Source organism: Cervus elaphus, chromosome 10 (assembly GCF_910594005.1).
Source record: "Cervus elaphus chromosome 10, mCerEla1.1, whole genome shotgun sequence".
NCBI classification, from domain to species: Eukaryota; Metazoa; Chordata; class Mammalia; order Artiodactyla; family Cervidae; genus Cervus; species Cervus elaphus.
In genome coordinates, this window is record NC_057824.1 from 14761263 (window position 1) to 14779602 (window position 18340).

The following is an 18340-nucleotide window of genomic DNA, read 5'->3' on the forward strand; positions in this document are numbered from 1 at the left end:
ACCACAAGGGGGAGGGAAGGCCTGGGATTTCACACTTTCAACTGCAGCAAACACTATAGATCTAACCCATGTAAAAACACACAAACACCAAAAGGGCTGACCTACACTAACAAAAGAAAATAGCCTTTCAGAAGCAAAGAACACAACGTCCATCCACTCATGTCCCTTTCTACAGCTGGCTGTTCACTGAGTACCTCTGAAAACCACACTTCACAGTAACAGAATCAGAGACAAGTCCACCATTGGAAAATCCAAAGTCCCAAAGCTAAGTCCACTTCTTAATTTTCTCTAGCCATTTTTCCTACTGTTGGAAATATACAACATAATCAACTGTTTAGCAGCAATATTCCCAGAGTGCTAAATATTGAGATAATGCTCTACAAAAGTATGTATTTAAGTACAGCGTGTTCTCAAACTTCTGGGTCTGAACTGCAATACCACAAATTTCAAAATACAGAGTTATACTGAGTCATCTATGCAATTTTTTTTAAAAAGCTTTATTCCATAGAATGAAAAAAAAAAAAACAATCTATGGAAAATAAAACTAGGAACCACTAATAAAATCAAATGTACACAACTCACTCTTAAAATTGCTTAATCCTTACATAACATTAAAGATTAAATGAAGTAACTGACAAATTCTGGCTGTTGTAAAAGGTAATTTGTGTTGCTTACAAACAACATAAGCCAGTGTGCCATTCAGCGTGGGCTGCTGCAGCATGCCGTGAACCAAGCCAGGACTAAAGACCTGATCATGCTGGGCCTGTGAGCTTCAGAGAGAAGGTCTGTGCCTGGGACGTCACACCGTGCTCTGCTAATTCCAGAGAGTTCTATGACCAAACCAAACATTTAATCATCTTCCCGACAAAAATACAGATCCACACGTAAGGTAATTTGACAGAAAGAAAATCTCAGCTTTTAAACTTGAAGCAAGAATCTTAAATCTCCCAAAGTTTCAATTTCTTCATCTATAGGAAGGACTATAATATGTATTCATGAAATTGAGCGACCCAGAAATAAAGTTCGAGGGGCACTTCTTCTACGGTCTGGCTCTTTTCCCCAATCTTAACCTGTCAGCATTAGGCCAAGAGCACTCCCTCTGCAGAGATGTGGTCACTGCCGTTCTTGCAGTTTTCAAGGCCCAAAGATTTTAAGCAGCAACAGAGGTTAGAGAGGTTTTGTTTGTCGATTCAATCTTTATTCTGTCCCCAGCGGTGCTTGAGATATGAAGAAATAAGCCAGTCTTTATCCTGAAAGAGGCTAATGACTTCCTGTGGAAATGATACCTGCACATGTACAAACTAACAAGTCCTTAACAATTCTGCCCATACTACATCACTGTTACAGATCACAATTGCAATAGAAATTTAGAGACAATTCCACAAGAATCCTTTTTCATGGGCCCCATGACACGTCACATCACTAGTGGTAATGTCTGGCTCTTTTCCAGGACTGAACCCCTGTTCACTGTTATTGTATCTCCTGCACTAAGCACGATGCCTGGCACACTGCAGCCTCCAACGCATAAATGCTGGCCGAATGAGTGAATTAAGCAAACATGATACATGATTTAAGGGGACCTGAGTAAATGCGACTTATTTAGAGTTATGGCCTCATAAGATTGGCTGTTCTGCCAAAAAGATTTCTTTAGGAAAATGAGAGATAAGGAGAGGCCATTAAAAAAAAAAAAAAAGTAATGGGCTAACTAGTAACATTTAGAAAAATCTGTTATTTCCCCTATTTAAATTAATAAAAAAGATGTTAAATAGAACACTCTCAAGTGGGCACCATGGTTTTATAGATATTGGTTCTTCCAAGCTAACAGAATAATTCAATTGCAGCAAGCAGATAGCCACTCAGAAGAGATACTGTATGCCTGACATGTAATATTACTTCACAACTGTCTAAGAAGCCATCAAACCGTAGATTTCTTCAAAATCATTAAAAAATGCCTTGTCACACAATCTTCTTTAAAAAATAATGCTAACCTGTTCAGCAATGGCAATTTGACAAAGATCAGAAAAGCCAGATTGTCACATGCAAGGCAGAGTACATACTGAGTAATATAAGACCTGTCCTCAAGAAGCTCACAGTCTGTGAAGGCAGGTAAATAAATTGCGACCATACAGTGTAATTAAGTACAATGCTACGCTAGAGTTCTGTAGATAAAATACTTTAGGAAAACAGATGAAGAAGTAATTGAATTATGCCTAGAGGACAGTGTTACAGAAAGCTAGAGAAGTGCTGACCTTTGATTTTGCCTTTTATGTTTAAAAACACTACCACCACTAACAACTTTCGAAGATATTTTTTAGATGCCCTGAGCGCCCTGTCTCATGCATCGAACCTGGACTGGCGATCTACTGCACATATGATAATATACATGTTTCAGTGCTATTCTCTCAGATCATCCCACCCTCACCTTCTCCCACAGAGTCCAAAAGACTGTTCTATACATCTGTGTCTGAAAGAAGCATTTTAAACGCTATCCACCTGATTCCTAACAAGGGGCACAGAATAGATTAATGTAAAAGTCCTTAAGAAAAAGCTTTGTTAAACTGAGACTGAGGCAACATCAAGGCACATCTATCTGTGGGAACAGAATAGGTAAGATTTTTCAGTCACACTAAATAACAAACACTACGCCAATTTTTTCAACAATTCTTATCCTATTTGCTATGCATGTTTAAACTTTAATTGTCTTTTATTTCCACTTATTGCAGAGTCTAGTTAATTTCAGATATTGACTATTCAAGTCTGAACTTACAAGGGGGAAACATATCAAAAAAGGACACATACCTTTTATTGGAATTATTTCACAATATATGGAAGTCAAATCATCATGGAGTATGCTTTAAACTTATGCAGTGATGTATGACAACTATTTCTCAATAAAACTGGAATAAACAAAGAATAATGGGAAAAAATGCACTACTCTAAAAATTAGTCTTTAATGACCAAAGTGTGTGTGTGTGTGTCTTAAAGCTTTATGTTTAAAACACTGTCCAAACATGCTACACATCCTAAGATAAAATTGATTTTTTTTTCTGTATCTTCTCTTTCAAGGAAAAAAAAACAAAACCTTACATATCTTACAGTTTTTCTCTTAGGAATGAAAGTAGCCATATGATATCTAACGGATTTAACAGATACAAAACATCAATACACACAAATACAAAAGCATCACATCATACAGCTTAATTTCTCAAAACAGCTGGTACTTTCTTAATGGAATTCTGCTTTTCCTAATTTCAAGAGGCTTTGCAGAGATATACAAGTGGAAAATAATCAGTATTTCCACATTTTGGCATACATAGTATATTACCTCGTGTTGCCTATTATGCAGTAAAGAAGAACTGCCATAGCCTGAAATGAGTCTATACATCTATGAGTCAAGGCCTGAAATGAGTCTATACATCTAAACATATACACATACCATTTTGTGGTACATGCTCAGAGTGCTCACAGCACTGTATCTGAGTGTTACTCTCAAACATTAGTATAAACACAAGAAGACAAATCAATAAAATAAAACTTCTCCAACCTTTGCAGAGAGAAAAACAGCTAGTACTGTGCTATCTTTATTGTCTAGACTTAAACTCCTTAAATGATTTAACAGGTTAATATCCACAAACCAAATGAATGCATCATTGCAACACAATAATTATTTGCCATAATTAATACTTTCATATCATCAATAATTTTTATGTACGTATTTTAGACTGAAAAAACAAACAGAAAAGGCTGGTAAGCATCACTTCAAATGAGGGATCAAACTCAGTATCACCAAGAAATGTGACAATCATTGGTATGCCTTCTGATGTGACACATGGGGACAGTCTCAATGCTATCCTCTGTAAAATACTTGTCAAATATGCTGTACCTCAATCTATGTATAAGGAGACATAAAACAGAAAAATCCAAACTACAGAACAACTTCTCAGACCACCTGCCTGGGTGGGAAGGAGCAGGTGCGTGCATGCCCAGCTGCCCAGTCGTGTCCGACTCTTTGGGACCCCACGCACTATAGCCCACCAGGCTCCTCTATCCACGGGATTTCCCAAGCAAGAATACTGGAATGGGTTGCCATTTCCACCTCCAGGGGATCTTCCCAAATCAGGGATCAAACCTGTGTCTCCTGCATTGGCAGGCGGATTCTTTACCACTGAGGTCAACAAAAAAAAGCAAGAGTTCCATTCATGTTAAATGTGCCAGGTCAAGGACCTCGGAGAGTCACAGGAGCACAAGTGTGTAGGCAGGTCATGGAAGGCCAGCCCACAAACACTGCACCTCCACCCCCATGGCTTCTGACTGATCGATCCAGAGAGGGGCACCTGGGGAATCACTGGCAGCAGCAAGAGCCCAGAGCCAGCGTCCCAACCAGACGATCGCCTGGGCTGGGCTTTCCTGGGGCTCGCCCTCCTTTCACGACTGCTCAGGCTTTTTGAGGCTGCATTCCTAGTCTCTCTGCCAGTTTTGTGAGTTACTTGCCAGCCTCCCAATACATTCCTTTTCCATCCAAATTACCCTGTCAATTTCTGCAGGCTGCAACCTAAGATGCTTGAATGAATTATAAAGAATATTCTGGACTCAAATACAATGCTAACTATAACTTCCTTCCTAATTTAAAGCCATTCCTATAAATACACACATCTTAACTATGTTACAAATGTAACTCTGAGATGCAGACTGGAAAGATCTTATGAAATTAAAAGTGACATAAATCAGCTTTTTGAGACATTTAAGAGGTGCCTGTATTCCTAAAAATAACTAAAAAAACTTTAAGTTTCAAAGTACAAAATTTGAATGCTAGAGTATAAGAACATCCAGAAAGAAGAAATGACAAAACACCAAGAACATTTTAAACAGTATCAATCAAATAAAAAACTAAACTAGCTTTCCAGAAAAAGAAAACACTGATGCATGTTTTGAGAAAATAGGAACACTAGAATGGTACTGGTTTTTACAAAGTGTTTTCCCTGGGGTAAGAAGGCTTCTTTCTCCTTTATGAAAACCAAACCGTGGGCTTCCCTGGTGGTTCAGTGGTAAAGAATCCGCCTGCCAATACAGGAGACATGGGTTCAACACCTGACCTGGGAAGATCCCACATGCCAAGGAGCAACTAAGTCAGTGCACTGCCTGCCCCCCCCCCCCCCAAAGAAAGCTCCAAGAACAGTAATGAAAACAATTCTCCACCTGCGTCTACCTTTTCTCTAGATCCCTACTTCATGCTTCCTCACTAAAAATTAACACGTAAGTAAAACTACATTTCACTGTTTCTGAAAAGTTTTCACAATTCAATTCAAAACTGAATTTTTAGCTATATTAAAAGCTCACACTTCTTACATTCTTGATAGTAGTATCCAGTAGTCATTTAAATCCTCTAATCTATTTGGTATGCTAAAGAAGTACATTTAGAGGAAGTAAAACATATGTGAAGGGGAGTAAGAACATTTAAAGTTATAGGAAACATCTGCTTCAGAGAGGAAAGAGCACTAGTAATATTTGTGAGCACCTATGTGTACCATGAATTTTGCTATAGACCAAAATCTCTTTGGAAAACACTAGAAAGCAGATGATGCTACCCCTTTTATGAAAAGTAAATGACAGAAATTAACCTAAAAAACTGGTTTACTCACCTCATGTCAGTGCTAACAAGGTTTTGGTTTGACTCAAGCACAGATCTGCCTGGCCCTAAAGGCAGTGTTTTACCCCCAACAAATGTCTCAATGGGCACATTCTTCTTATAAAAATTTGTTTTCACTGATATTTTTCTTATTAGAAAAGCAACAGTAACCATTACCCCGAACAAGCAGAACCTGTGGGATGTAACCATAAAGCAAATTTCTGTTCACTGCTGCTCTTTAAAGTTATTCTCTGGTGATAGTGCCCCGAACCTTTATTATGATTTTAGTCATTTTCAAGTTATAAAAACTGAGCTTAGAAACTGATAGACCCTGTTTAGTACCATATAGTTGTCAAAATTGTCATTCAAGGTTACAGCTTCTCCCCTATGCCCGGCTCTGCCTAAGGCAGGCTGCTGTTTAGTCGCTAAGTCGTGTCTTACTCTCTGAGACCCAATGGATTATATACCCTGCCAGGCTCCTCTGTCCAAGGATTTCCCAGGCAAGAATACTGCAGTGGGCTGCCATTTCCTTCTCCAAAAGCAGGCTAGCAGGCATTATTAAGAGGACTGCACTTTACCCCTCTTCCTTCCACCTTAGTAACCCTGGGTGAGGCAATTAAGGGTCCCTGTAGGACATGGGCACTCTCTTAGCTCACAAGGGCATAAAGCCAACCTGTGAGGAACTGCTTCCAGGATCCTGGGACGCTCTCAGCCACTCCAGCCCTTTGAGATCTCTCACTGCATTTCCTTGATGGAGAACATGCAGGTGCTCTGGGCATCCAGTCGTCTAGTCCCTGCTCCACTCCACACCACTTTGTTCCAGCGGGCTTTCTCTCACTGGTGGCCCTCACAGGATCCGCAGGAACCACGCAACCCTCGCCCCAGAGAACAAGGACCCACACAGGTCCTTTTCGTGTGCTGCCAGAGCAAACAGCCTCTCCTTCACCCAGGCATGAGAGAGACATTCATCAACCTGCTGTGTCCACGAACCGAATCAATCGCTGAGTAAGCTCTCCAAGTCACCCCATACTTGGGGTGGGGGGAACACTGAGATGGGAGCGGGAGTCAGAAGAAACTCACATCAACCACTTTGGTTCAAAAACGCTTCCAATTTCCAACTTCCTGAATCTTTATATACCGACAGATGGGATAGGTGTTAGAAGTCACAAGATCCGTTTTCTGGCTCTTTCTCTTGCAGGACCTGCATTGTGTTCTTACAACGCATTTCAGAAATGTGCATCTACTGACTTAGAGCTCAACTCAGAACAAAAGAGCTTCATTGTAACATCTTATTACATAATATAGTTAATATTTTTTTCTAAAATTTCCACCAAAAGCAGGAAGAAAAATCTATAATCCCACCAGTTAGTCACTGCTAACTGGTTTTCATTCTGTAGAGTCTAGTTGTCATCTCAAAGTTTCTTATTTCAAGTTTTAACTTTTAAAAACCATGAAAAAAGCACTCATTTATATAATTTCATTGAGCGATCCAGTTTCCCACATAACCTAAGCATGACATTCTCAGACGAGATTGGGCACATTCAGGGTGATATGGCCATGGACTAAGCATGACATTTTCAAACACCAAATTTACACTGAACCAACCAATGTGCGCGGTGGCTTTTTGAAACTTGTCTGTCTATGTCACTCTCCAAAGTCAAAACCTCTTTAACGGCTCCCTATTTCCAAAATTAAACTTCAATCTTTTTAAATGAAGCATAATCTGTATGGTTTAAAACATGTATTCATCATAGAAAAATCATACTGCAAGAAAAATGTGAATGTCAGAGGAGTTTCTGATCATGGAAGTGGACCTACACTCAGACGAATTTGGTCAGCTCAAATTTGGCTACTGAAAGTAGCGAAGGACCCAGCTTCATCAAGTCTACGAGGCTGAAATCACCAAGGACAAAAGCGCAAATATGCTACTCCTCTATAACTCAGTAAAAACCAAGCTTGCAACAGGGATCAGCCCCCACACGACTGTAAATACAACTATCACTGCACAGACACATATAATTTATTGGTTCCACACTCACTGTCACAACTGCCAAAAAGTTTACCTAATACTTAACAGGAGATTTCTGCAAACTAAATTTATTTAAAGCTGGATCTGGGGATTAATTTCTCAAAGTTTCACACATAATTTGCCATCCATTCACAGAGCACACATTTAAAATTTTGTTTGAAGGCCATCTTTAGGCAGATGAGTGAGAAATACATTCCATTTAACATGAGACCAAGAAAACAACACTCATAGTTCTCAGCCCAAAGCATCTTCACTCTTCTCAGAAGTTTATGTCAGTAAAAACTCACAGAATTTAAAAAGTGCCTGAAGGAAGAAAAATAATCATTTCTCTCCTGAAGTTGACGATAGAGGTATTCACTCAAGAAGTACACAAGAACAAGGAGTGTGGGCAAATACTGACACGTCTCTATGTATAATTGCAGAGGGTGTGTGTGCACTCATACAACATGCATGTACATGCAGAGGTGTCTGGAGACACGTTCACCAAAACAGTGACCACTCAGATGATGATTTCTACATTCATCTTTTACTTTTCTATATAGTTTCAATATTTAACAGTGTTTATTTTTTTACAAGAAGAATGCTATATTATTATGGCATGAAAAGCTACAGTAATCAAAATATGTGGTACTGGCAGAAGGAGAGACATGCAGACCAATGAAACAGAAATGAGAGTCCAGAAATAAAGCCATATATCTATGGCCAATTAATTACCAACAGAAACGCCAAGGCAATTAATTCAACAGGGGGAAAGGATAGTCTCATCAACAAATAGTGCTGAGAAAACTGGATAGTGATATACAAAAAGATGAATTCAGACATCTTCCTCACACTATACACAAAAGTTAATTTAAAATGGATCGAAGACCTAAATCTAAGAGCTAAAACTATAAAAAAAAAAAAAAAAAACTTTTAGAAGAAAACAGAGGAGTAAATCTCTACATCCATCCTACAGTACAGATGAACTTCCCCATCCTGTTAAGTCCCAGAGAGGACTCTCCCCATCAGGAAGGGTTGCATGCAGGAAAGTGCTAGCACCTTTGGGGCTCCACAGCCCTAAGAACCATTTCTGGTGACAAGTCTCTGTGACTCATGATTTTACTGACTGCAGCCTCTGATAAAGGTGCCACCTGGAGTGCCCCTGGGCGGAAGGACTCTTCTGCCTCCCTGAACAGCTATCAGGCCCACTGCTTTTGTTGAGCAGCTGGCTACTCGGCTCCTGTGGAAACTGAGAGCCTGACTCAGGGAGGCCTCGTAAGTCCCAGTCTGATGCTTCTACTCTGGGGTGGGTCAGCTCGTACTCAACGACTAAGAATATGCAGAGTCAACTGAAAATGTGTATTTGAGAATGTATCTGGATTGCCTTAGCTTCACAACATCTCAACTTTACCTGAAAAAGAGGTGGACAGCCCTCTGGGGAAACTCATCCTCTACTTTACCACTGGACACAAAGTTATGGGCCCAAGGGAGCCCACATCCATAAACCCTGTATTGCCAGACCATCCCCTGTCAGTACTTGAGCACTGATCACTATCAGTTCTTTCATGGACTTTAGCAAAAGCCTCTGAACTTGCTCAACTATATTCAGTCTTACTTTACCTTCAGGCCATTCTCCACAAGTTTTGAGCACAATCTTTTGAAAAGATAAATGAATATTTCTCACCCCCTTTAAAGTCCTATAATGGCTTACCGTGGCCTTTGGTCCAAACTGCCCTGAACCTGTTAACATGACCCAGCCAGCCAGCCTCATAGCACACTTCCTGTCCACCTCTTTCCCACGTCTCCTTCATGCCCTGCAGTACCGCCACACGGAACCAGTGACTGTTTCTAAGATGCACAGGATTGATCTCACCTCCAGGCTTTGGCCTCTCCTCCTTCCTATGTCCATGCGTTTCTCCTTTTGCCAGACTGACTAATGGTCCACTCTTCAGATCTCAGTTTAGATGGCATTACAAGATGGGTGTTTATCCTAGCTCATAAGATTAGGTACCTGCTAAATTCATACTGTCTATTCTCCTCCGTCTTTGCTTCTACTCTTAAAAAGGGACCACTAACGTTTTATTCACTGTAGTATAACCCTGCTTATGTGCTCAATAACTATTTGAGTAATCAATAGCAATCATATTCCATGTACTGTCCCAGGTGTCAAAGAATTACATCAAAACAAACAAAAAAAATTAAATGATCATTCAACTTAAAAATGCATCACTTCAATAAAATTACATTCTTCCTCCCCTACTATGCTGCACTGAAATAAATACAAAAATCTCACAACAGTGTTGGGAGGCAAGTAGCAAACATAGTATTATTCATATCTTATAGATGATCCGAAAATATTAACACTATCAGGAAAAAGCAAATCAGGACTTAAATGTTTTTGTTCATACATACTAAAATTTTACATGGAGACTCTACCAATAAGAGAACAAGTCAAGAACTCCCTGGCATCCAGTGGTTAGGACTCCAGGCTTTCACTGCTGATGGCCTGGGTTTGATCCCCAATTGGGGAACTCAGATCCCACGAGCCCTGTGGCGTAGCCAAAAAAACAGCACAAGTCAACAAACTACAAAAGTCCACTTCAAGATCTCCGTTTCATTTAAATTAGTGCCCTTAATTCTCCATTGCCCACATTAAGAACAGAAAAATGGCATAAACAATCCCAAATATAGAAATACAGGAAGCATTACTATAAACAAAACTAGTGGAGGTGATGGAATTCCAGCTGAGCTCTTTCAAATCCTAGAAGATATGCTATTAAAGTGCTGCACTCAATATGCCAGCAAATTTGGAAAACTCAGCAGTGGCCACAGGACTGAAAAAGGTCAGTTAACATTCCAATCCCAAAGAAGGACAATGCCAAAGAATGTTCAGACTAACGTACAATTGTGCTCATTTCACACTGCTAGCAAGGCAATGCTCAAAATCCTTCAAGTTAGGCTTTAGCAGTACGTGGACCAAGAACTTCCAAATGTTCAAGGTGGATTTAGAGAAGGCTAAGAAACCAGAGATCAAATTGCCACCATTTACTGGATCACAGAAAATGCAAGAGCGTTCCAGAAAAACATCTACTTCTGCTTCACTAACTGGACTAAAGCCTTTGACTGTGTGAATCACAACAAACTGTGGAAATTCTTAGAGACGGGAATACTAGACCACCTTACCTGTCTCCTGAGAAATGTGTATGCAGGCCAAGTAGTAACAGAACCAGACACGGAACAACGGACTGGTTCCAAATTGGGAGAGGAGTATGTCAAGGCTGTATATTGTCACCCTGCTTATTTAACTTATATGCAGAGTGCATCACATGACATGCTGGGCTGGATGAATCACAAGCTGGAGCCCAGACTGGAGAGAGAGATATCAACAATCTCAGACATGCAGATGATACCATTCTAATGATAAAAAGCAAAGAGGAACTAAAGAACGTCTTGATAATGGTGAAAGAGAAGAGTGAAAAAGCTGGCTTAAAACTCAACATTCAAAAAACTAAGATCACAGCATCCAGTCCCATCACTTTATGGCAAATAGGGGGAAAAGTGCAAACAGTGACAGATATTTTATTTTTCTGGGCCCCAAAATCACTGCAGATGGTAACTGCAGGCATGAAATTAAAGACACTCGTTCTTTGGAAGGAAAACTATGACAAACCTAGACAGCATATTAAAAAGCAGAGATGTCACTTTGCCAGCAAAGGTCCATACAGTCAAAGTTATGGTTTTTCCAACAGCCACTGCACAGATGTGAGAGATGGACCATAAAGAAAGCTGAGTGCTGGAGAATGGATGCTTTGGAATTGTGGTGCTGGAGAAGACTCTTGAGAGTCCCTTGGAAAGCAAGGAGATCAAATCAGTCCATCTTAAAGGAAATCAACCATGAATATTCACTGGAAATGACTGAAGCTTAATAGGGTTAGGGTTAACCTATTGGAAGCTGCAACGCGTTGGCCACCTGATGCGAAGAGCTGCCTCGCTGAAAAAGACGCCGATGCTGGGGAAGATGGAGTCCAGGGGCAGGAGGGGGCAACAGAGGGTGAGGCGGCTGGGTGGCATCGCCGACCCAGTGGACAGGAGCCTACACGAGCTCCAGGAGAGACGGAAGGGCAGGGATGCCTGGCGAGCTGCAGTCCAAGGGGCCACAGAGTCAGACACAACTCAGCAACTGAACAACAACAATCCCAAGTAATAACATCTGGGAATATGATGTATCTTTTTCTGGTGTTTTCTGAAACTGACCTCAGTATTCAGTGCAATTTGGATTATCTGAGAACATGCCGATTTATGACTAAGAGAAGGATTTGGGGGCACAGTGCAGACAGGCACAGTGAAAGGTGTCTATCAGTTTAGATTTAGCACAGAGCTGACATAATGCACCAACCAGGACACACCCAGCAGAGATCACTCACAGGCTGTGCAGGACTGAGAGCTTCAGAATGCTGTGCACAACAGCACCGCAGCATCACCTTTCCAAAATAAACTAACAGCGACTAAAATACATCTCTGCATTAGGTCTTCTGCTGAAATAAAATCACCCAGTGTCTTGGAAAAGAGCCATTCTCACCCATGGGACGTACCACAATCAGGATGTGGGGCATGTCACAAGAAATGGCTTATAGTTAAAGGATCAAAATTCTAAGAATGATTTCCTTGTTTAAAAAACTTTACAAATGTCACTCATTTGCATTCCAGTATGCTTGTGTGAGTGGGAAAGGGGTGAAGCTACAGCCAGTGGACAGGAAACTATAATCCTGTATTTGCTCACAGTAACTCAGACCATAAACAATCTGCCTGCACTGCAGGGACCTGGGTTGGATCCCTGAGTCGGGAAGAGCCCCTGGAGAAGGGAATGGCGACCCACACCAGTGTTCTTGCCTGGAGAATCCCATGGACAAGAGGAGCCTGGTGGGCTGGAGAATCCCATGGACAGAGGAGCCTGGTGGGCTGGAGAATCCCATGGACAGAGGAGCCTGGTGGGCTATAGTCCATGGGCTTGAAAAGAGTCAGACACGACTGAGCAACTGACATGTAACGTATATGCTCACGGACAGTAGAGAAGAGTGAACGTTATCCATCCTGTGTGGCAGGTAAAAACGTTTGGAGACTCGCTGTTTTAAGTATGCCTTCTAAATGTATAACATAAAATACAGGACCTCAAATTAGTACTTTGAAATAATTTTAGTGAAGACTACAAGTCACAGAGGCCTGCGTTGAAATGCCAGCCTTCTTGATCCTACTTGGGCAAGTACTTGGACAAGTTACCTAAGCGGCTTGAGCCTTACTTTGCTAATGCTACTTAAGAATTAACTAGGAATTAACCTACACCTTGCACGGTCGTATAGAGAACGTGGCACAGAGGTGTTCACTATTACAGAGTAACAATTAGGAGCAGAGACCCAGTCCTCCATCTCTGTGTCCCTTCAGTTACCTAACCTTACTAGTTTGCTAGTCTATAATACGATCACCTTTTAGAATTAGGGTGTTGTAAAGATTAAATGTCTTACAACACTGCCCGGCAAGTAGCACACACTAGCTACGTGTTAGTTACTATTAACATCATTATCATCACCACCACTGAAATGTTAAGTAAACACTGCCACATTATCAGATTCATTACTTTTCTACTATATGAAAAAATGCTCCTTGAAAATTAACCTTATTTAATGTGAACTGATTATAATATAGGATGAACTCACACACTCAAAAGAGTTTTTATGCTGATTTTTAGAAACTTTAAATATACAAGAAATTATCTGAATTACCATTGGTCATGAATGTTGACAAGATATATACAACAAATATCCATTTTCAGTGAACATATCCCTTCACGGAACTAAAGCATATCACAAACTGATATGTCTATTGTAGTTTCTCCCCAAAGATTTCAAAGCAGTTTAAAATAATTATATATAGCAATTCTCAAAACTTACAAGTATACTTACCTGGCAGAGGAGATACCATTATCAAGAAGGTGGTTCTCCCAGGGCGAGGCTCACCCATTGCACTCCGGTGTGTTGACCTCTGCGATTTCCTCAAATAGGGGAAACTCGACTGTGTAATTTATGGTAGTGGGGGACTGCGGGCGCCCTTTCCCCTGAAAAACAAAACTTATAAGTTACCAGAGAAAATTGCATCTAAGAGCAATCAACATCTTTCTCTAAAACTTTTGCTACATAATTACAAAGTGCTACAGTCTAACTGTTGCAAACCTGCCATTCATCCAATTAGTCTGAACACTGACTGCATGTCCACTGCACAGGCAGGCACTGGGCCAAACCCTGTTATATAGTAACAGGAAAGGCGAGACCACAAGCGACAGTGGGCTACGCCAACACTGTGATTAAATGTTCCTGAAATGCTGTTTTCCTTAAACAGTGAAAAGAGTAAATTGTATGTTCCAACACTGGAATGCATTAATAGTTAAGAGTTAAGTAACTTCATCAAAGTGACAGTACAATATTTTCCCCAAGGAGACTAGGATTAAATGAAATAAGCATCCGTCTCTACTGCTCAATTACTAAGTAAAGGTAAATGACCACTTTAAATGAGTCAAATAACCTCAAGAATGACACTATTTTTCACCCATCTGAAGGAGAAAGTTTTGAGAAAATCTTAAGTTAGCTGTTACCTGTCACTTGTAATCTATCAGAAATAAAGTACATTCACTCAGTTTCACTCAGCATCTGAAACTGAATTTTTGCTGGGGCGACTAGGGTCAATTTACTAATCATGCCTTCCTTTGATCAACCATTTTTTCTTAGGAGAGAAAAATCTAGCCTTAATGCAATCATCAAACAATCTAGAATTCATACTTTTTATCCTACATTTTACAAAACAAGATTTTTCTCAAGTAGCTACCTGTTAAAGTTTTAAAGAATTTAACATATATATTACCCAGCAAAATTGCTCTGCCCAAAAAAAAAAAAAAAAAATGCCATCTTGACTCCAAGTTAAGTAATCTTAGTGCTTCAAGTGGTCATCCAAAACCTGAAAGTGGACAAACAGCCAACCACCTTTTTAGTACCTACCTCTCCAGAAGAAAGGGCTGTTAGACAAATGCTATTAATATTGACAGCAATTGTATCAAACTGACACGCAGGAAGGTGCACTTCAGGATTAAGTACCTTCCTTGGAGTTCATTATTATGAACTATGAATGTCACATTAGAAAAACTGCTGTCATTTCATTTTATGAATGCTGAATCAGGTAGCTTTAGTTAACTGCAACACTTTACAAACAGGCTATCAAGTAAGCCCCAAGTACCAAGTTGTTCCAGACACAGAGCTTCTGTTTCTATTATTAAGTGTAATTAAAGAATTAAAAGGATCAGTTTATTTTTCTTGATACATTAGTCTAAAACGATCTGCAATAAGTCTCTGAACACCCAAGTGACTGAAATTCCTTGAGCTATACAAAACACTCCTCTGGAATGCCAGTCTTCCAAATGGCAAGACTCTAAGAACACACAACTGATACACATTCTCCACATTACACATGAAGGAGTAAAAAGATTTCAAACTCAGTAAACTTACAGGAGGGAGGGGAGAAAAAGTGAAAACAAATGCCCCAAGTCTTTGTCTTCTCCAGAATGGCATTTTGTAGCACTGCAAGAATTCAGGCATTTCATCAGTATTCTGCACACTGGGGGACATTCAGTAACTGCTGGTGACAGATGAGCCGACAAGAAGCTTCACCAACAAACAGTATTAACAGGTAATGTTGCAAATCAGTCATGGAACAGCGGGAGAAGGAATGTGGAGGAGTTCAAAGAGTAACAATCTTCGGCCAAATTTTACATTCAGAGCAAATCAATCACACACTCCTCCAGGGGAAAAAAAGAGAGAGAGATTTGGTGTGACCCAGAATAACCATGAGGACCACACACACACACACAGAGCAAGTGCCAAGTCCACTACAGTTTGACAGTCATGCATTTGGATAATTATAGTAGAAACGTGTGTTTTGGAAACACAGCTAAGGCCACACCCTAGGACCGAGAACCGGGACTTTAAATGCTAAGGATCTGCGGTCCACGCAACACCTGAATCGGGCGGTATCGTGGCACAGGTGGAAGGGGTCGGGGCACCAAGATCAAGGCAGGTGATCAGGAGGGCCGCGTGTCCGGGCGAGGCCTGGTGGAGTCCGAGGGAGAAGGGGGTGTGGATCCGGGGGCCAGCAGCGGGAGGGAAGGCGGCCGCTGGGAGGAAAGGACGTGGGAGCTCCGGGTCGGGGGACGACCATAGACGCGGGAGGGGAAAGCGCCCGGAGCCAAAGGCCACGGGCGGAGGCAAGACTGGGCACGGGAAAGGGCGGCGAGCACGCGCGGGGAGACGCGAGGGGAAGGAGGCAGGGGCGGAGAAAGGCACAGCCGAATGAATGAGCGCCAGGGCGGCCCGGGGCGCGGAGGAAGGGCCCGGGGCGCCCGCGGAGATGCCGCCGCACGCCAGGGGTGGGCGCCGGGGTGGGCGCCGGCCCCACCGCGCCCGCCTCCGCCAAAATGGGGTCGCGGAGCAGACGAGCCAGGGGTGTGAGAGAAGCGAGGAAAACGGGAAAAAAATAAACCACTCACCCTCCCCGCGAGCCTCCAGGCGCTCTCTCTCAGCCCCGTTCCTCCGCCCTCCTCGAGCCGCGGCGGCAGCTCCTCAGCAGCGCTAGAGGGAGCCCCGGGCCCAGAGAGGGGCAGCGGCGGCGGCGGCGGCAACGGGCGGCAACGGCTCCCGCGAGCGGGGAGGGCAAATGACCCGGATGTACAGGGTAACGGCGAGGAGGGGGAAGGGGCAACGCCAGGAAGTGAGCGCCGCGGACCTCTCCGGCCGTTCGCATGCGCCGCGCGCCCGCCCCGCAAGGTAAACCGTCTTCCTTCCCCGCCCCCTTTGCTCCCGCCCCTCCCCTAGGGGGCGGGGCGAGGCCGGAGACGTGTGGTCTGGAAGGCTCCGCGAGGAGAGGAAGGGGGCGCGGCTACCTTCTCCGCTACCCCGCCCTCCTTAAAGGGGCAGCACCTTAAAGGCTGAGATGGCTTCTGGGTGGACCCGCGTCTTGCAGCCTTCTCATTTTACAGATGGAAAACTGAGGCTCAGAGGTGACAGTGACCTGCCTCAGGTCAATAAGCTCAGAAATGGCAGAAACTGGAACTCGAGACTCGCAGATCTGGACTATGCTGAACCCATCAAAGTCGCCACATCCCATCACCGCCCCCCTACACGTGGGTGGGTGGGCACGCCTTTCCTCCAGGTGCTGATTGAGACTCAAACTCCCAGATACTACAGATGAGCTTGGCAGGCTCCCCAGGGCCAAGAGGTACACCGTTATCTCCTCCGATGGTATCGTGGAGACGCCCTTGGGAGGTGTTAAATAATCAGTCTGAGAACAGAAATCAGGCGCCACCTGAGACTTGCATGGTGCTACACATAGCACTTTCAGATAAATGAGACTCTGTTCTGGGGTCTGGTCGGATTCAGCCCCCTGGCCAGAACAGGCTTTGCTCCTGGAAGCTTCCGGTTAAATGAGCTGGAGGTGCCAGAGAAACCCCGGGGGCCACCAGAAGCTGGGAGAGGCGAGAGGCGGGAAGGACCGTCCCCGGGAGCCTTTCGGGGAGGGGGTCTGGTACAGCTTGCTGTCAGGTCTCTGGAGCTGGCAGAGAATGAATTTCTCTTGTTTTAAGCTGTCTAGTTTGTGCCAATTTGTTTGGTGGCCACAGGGAACGAACGCACTTACTCTGTTATTTGTAAAATGCAATAAACCCTCATAACCCCCTCAGCAACACAGCCACGGCAGCCACCCACGCTTAACCCTTTGTCCTGTATCCCGTGCCCCTGCTCCCCCATCCAGGTGATTTTCATCTCCAATTTGTAATTTTTGCCAATTTAACAGGCACCATCACATCCTCCAGAACTTGGACCTGCCTCCCCTGATGGCCAGTGACCAAAGTCACTTCCTGGTCCTCACTGGCCAAGGGGGTCTCCTCTGGGCGGAGGTGCAAGCTGTGTCTCTGTATTCAGGACATTGACCTTTCCTTGGTTATGTTTGCAGCAAGATAACTTGTCCCAGTTTGTAACTAGTCTCTTGGTTTCTTCTGATGAGCAAAATTTCACATAGGATGCAGGATTCCAATGAAAAAATGAATGAGAGAATGAATGAATGAATGAGTGAGTGAGCTGTTTTCAGTCCTGGCTTTTCCACCCATGGCACTGAGGTCCCTGCAGTCCAATGGGACCCAGCTTCCTTACTGTTAGCACAAGGACCTGAGTCTTATTCCTGGCCCAGCCTTCCCCACCTGGCTCTCTGATGCCACAGTATCTGCTGCACTGCTGGGGAAGAGCCTTGAGGATTACTAGGAGCTTCTTAGACAAAGCAATTTCTAAGCCTCTTTAAATCCTTTCTGAAACATGCTGGCATATAAATAAATAAACAGTTCCAAAGCAATTTCCATCTGCCCTCCCCAAGCTGGGACTCTTCCAAGCTGCTGGCCAAGAGTTCCTGAAACCGCCTCGAGCCCCGGGGCTGGCCCGAGGGCCTGCACGGAGGCACCTGTCCCCCCTGGCCCAGCAGCACCCTCTCTGAACACCAGCCTCTCTGCAGCCGGGAGCAACTGGACTCTGTAGACAAGTAACCTCTTTACGGGCTGTTTCATTGCGAATCGTCACCAGACAACTATTAATCTTCAATCATACTTTTATCAAGTGTTTATTTTT

The 18340-nt window shown here is 43.0% G+C and overlaps 1 protein-coding gene and 1 non-coding gene across 6 annotated transcripts in view; one reads left to right on the plus strand and one right to left on the minus strand.

The window, feature by feature from the left end:
- The window catches only part of LOC122702156 (coiled-coil domain-containing protein 166-like), a 38478-nt gene extending 22153 nt beyond the window's left edge, over window positions 1-16325 (minus strand). For 2 of the 5 annotated variants that reach the window (XM_043915666.1, XM_043915662.1), the window contains exons 1-2: window positions 16219-16325; window positions 13592-13736 (exon numbers count right to left, since the gene is read on the minus strand). The gene's annotated coding sequence lies outside the window, so the exon portion shown is untranslated. Of the gene's footprint in view, window positions 1-13591; window positions 13744-16218 lie in introns of all 5 variants that reach the window. The other 3 variants (XM_043915664.1, XM_043915667.1, XM_043915663.1) reach the window with 3 other exon arrangements.
- Window positions 13584-13746, plus strand: LOC122702366. Its single transcript, XR_006343234.1, has one exon. It is a non-coding gene; the product is annotated as a U1 spliceosomal RNA (small nuclear RNA).
- Window positions 16326-18340: the final 2015 nt, after the last annotated feature.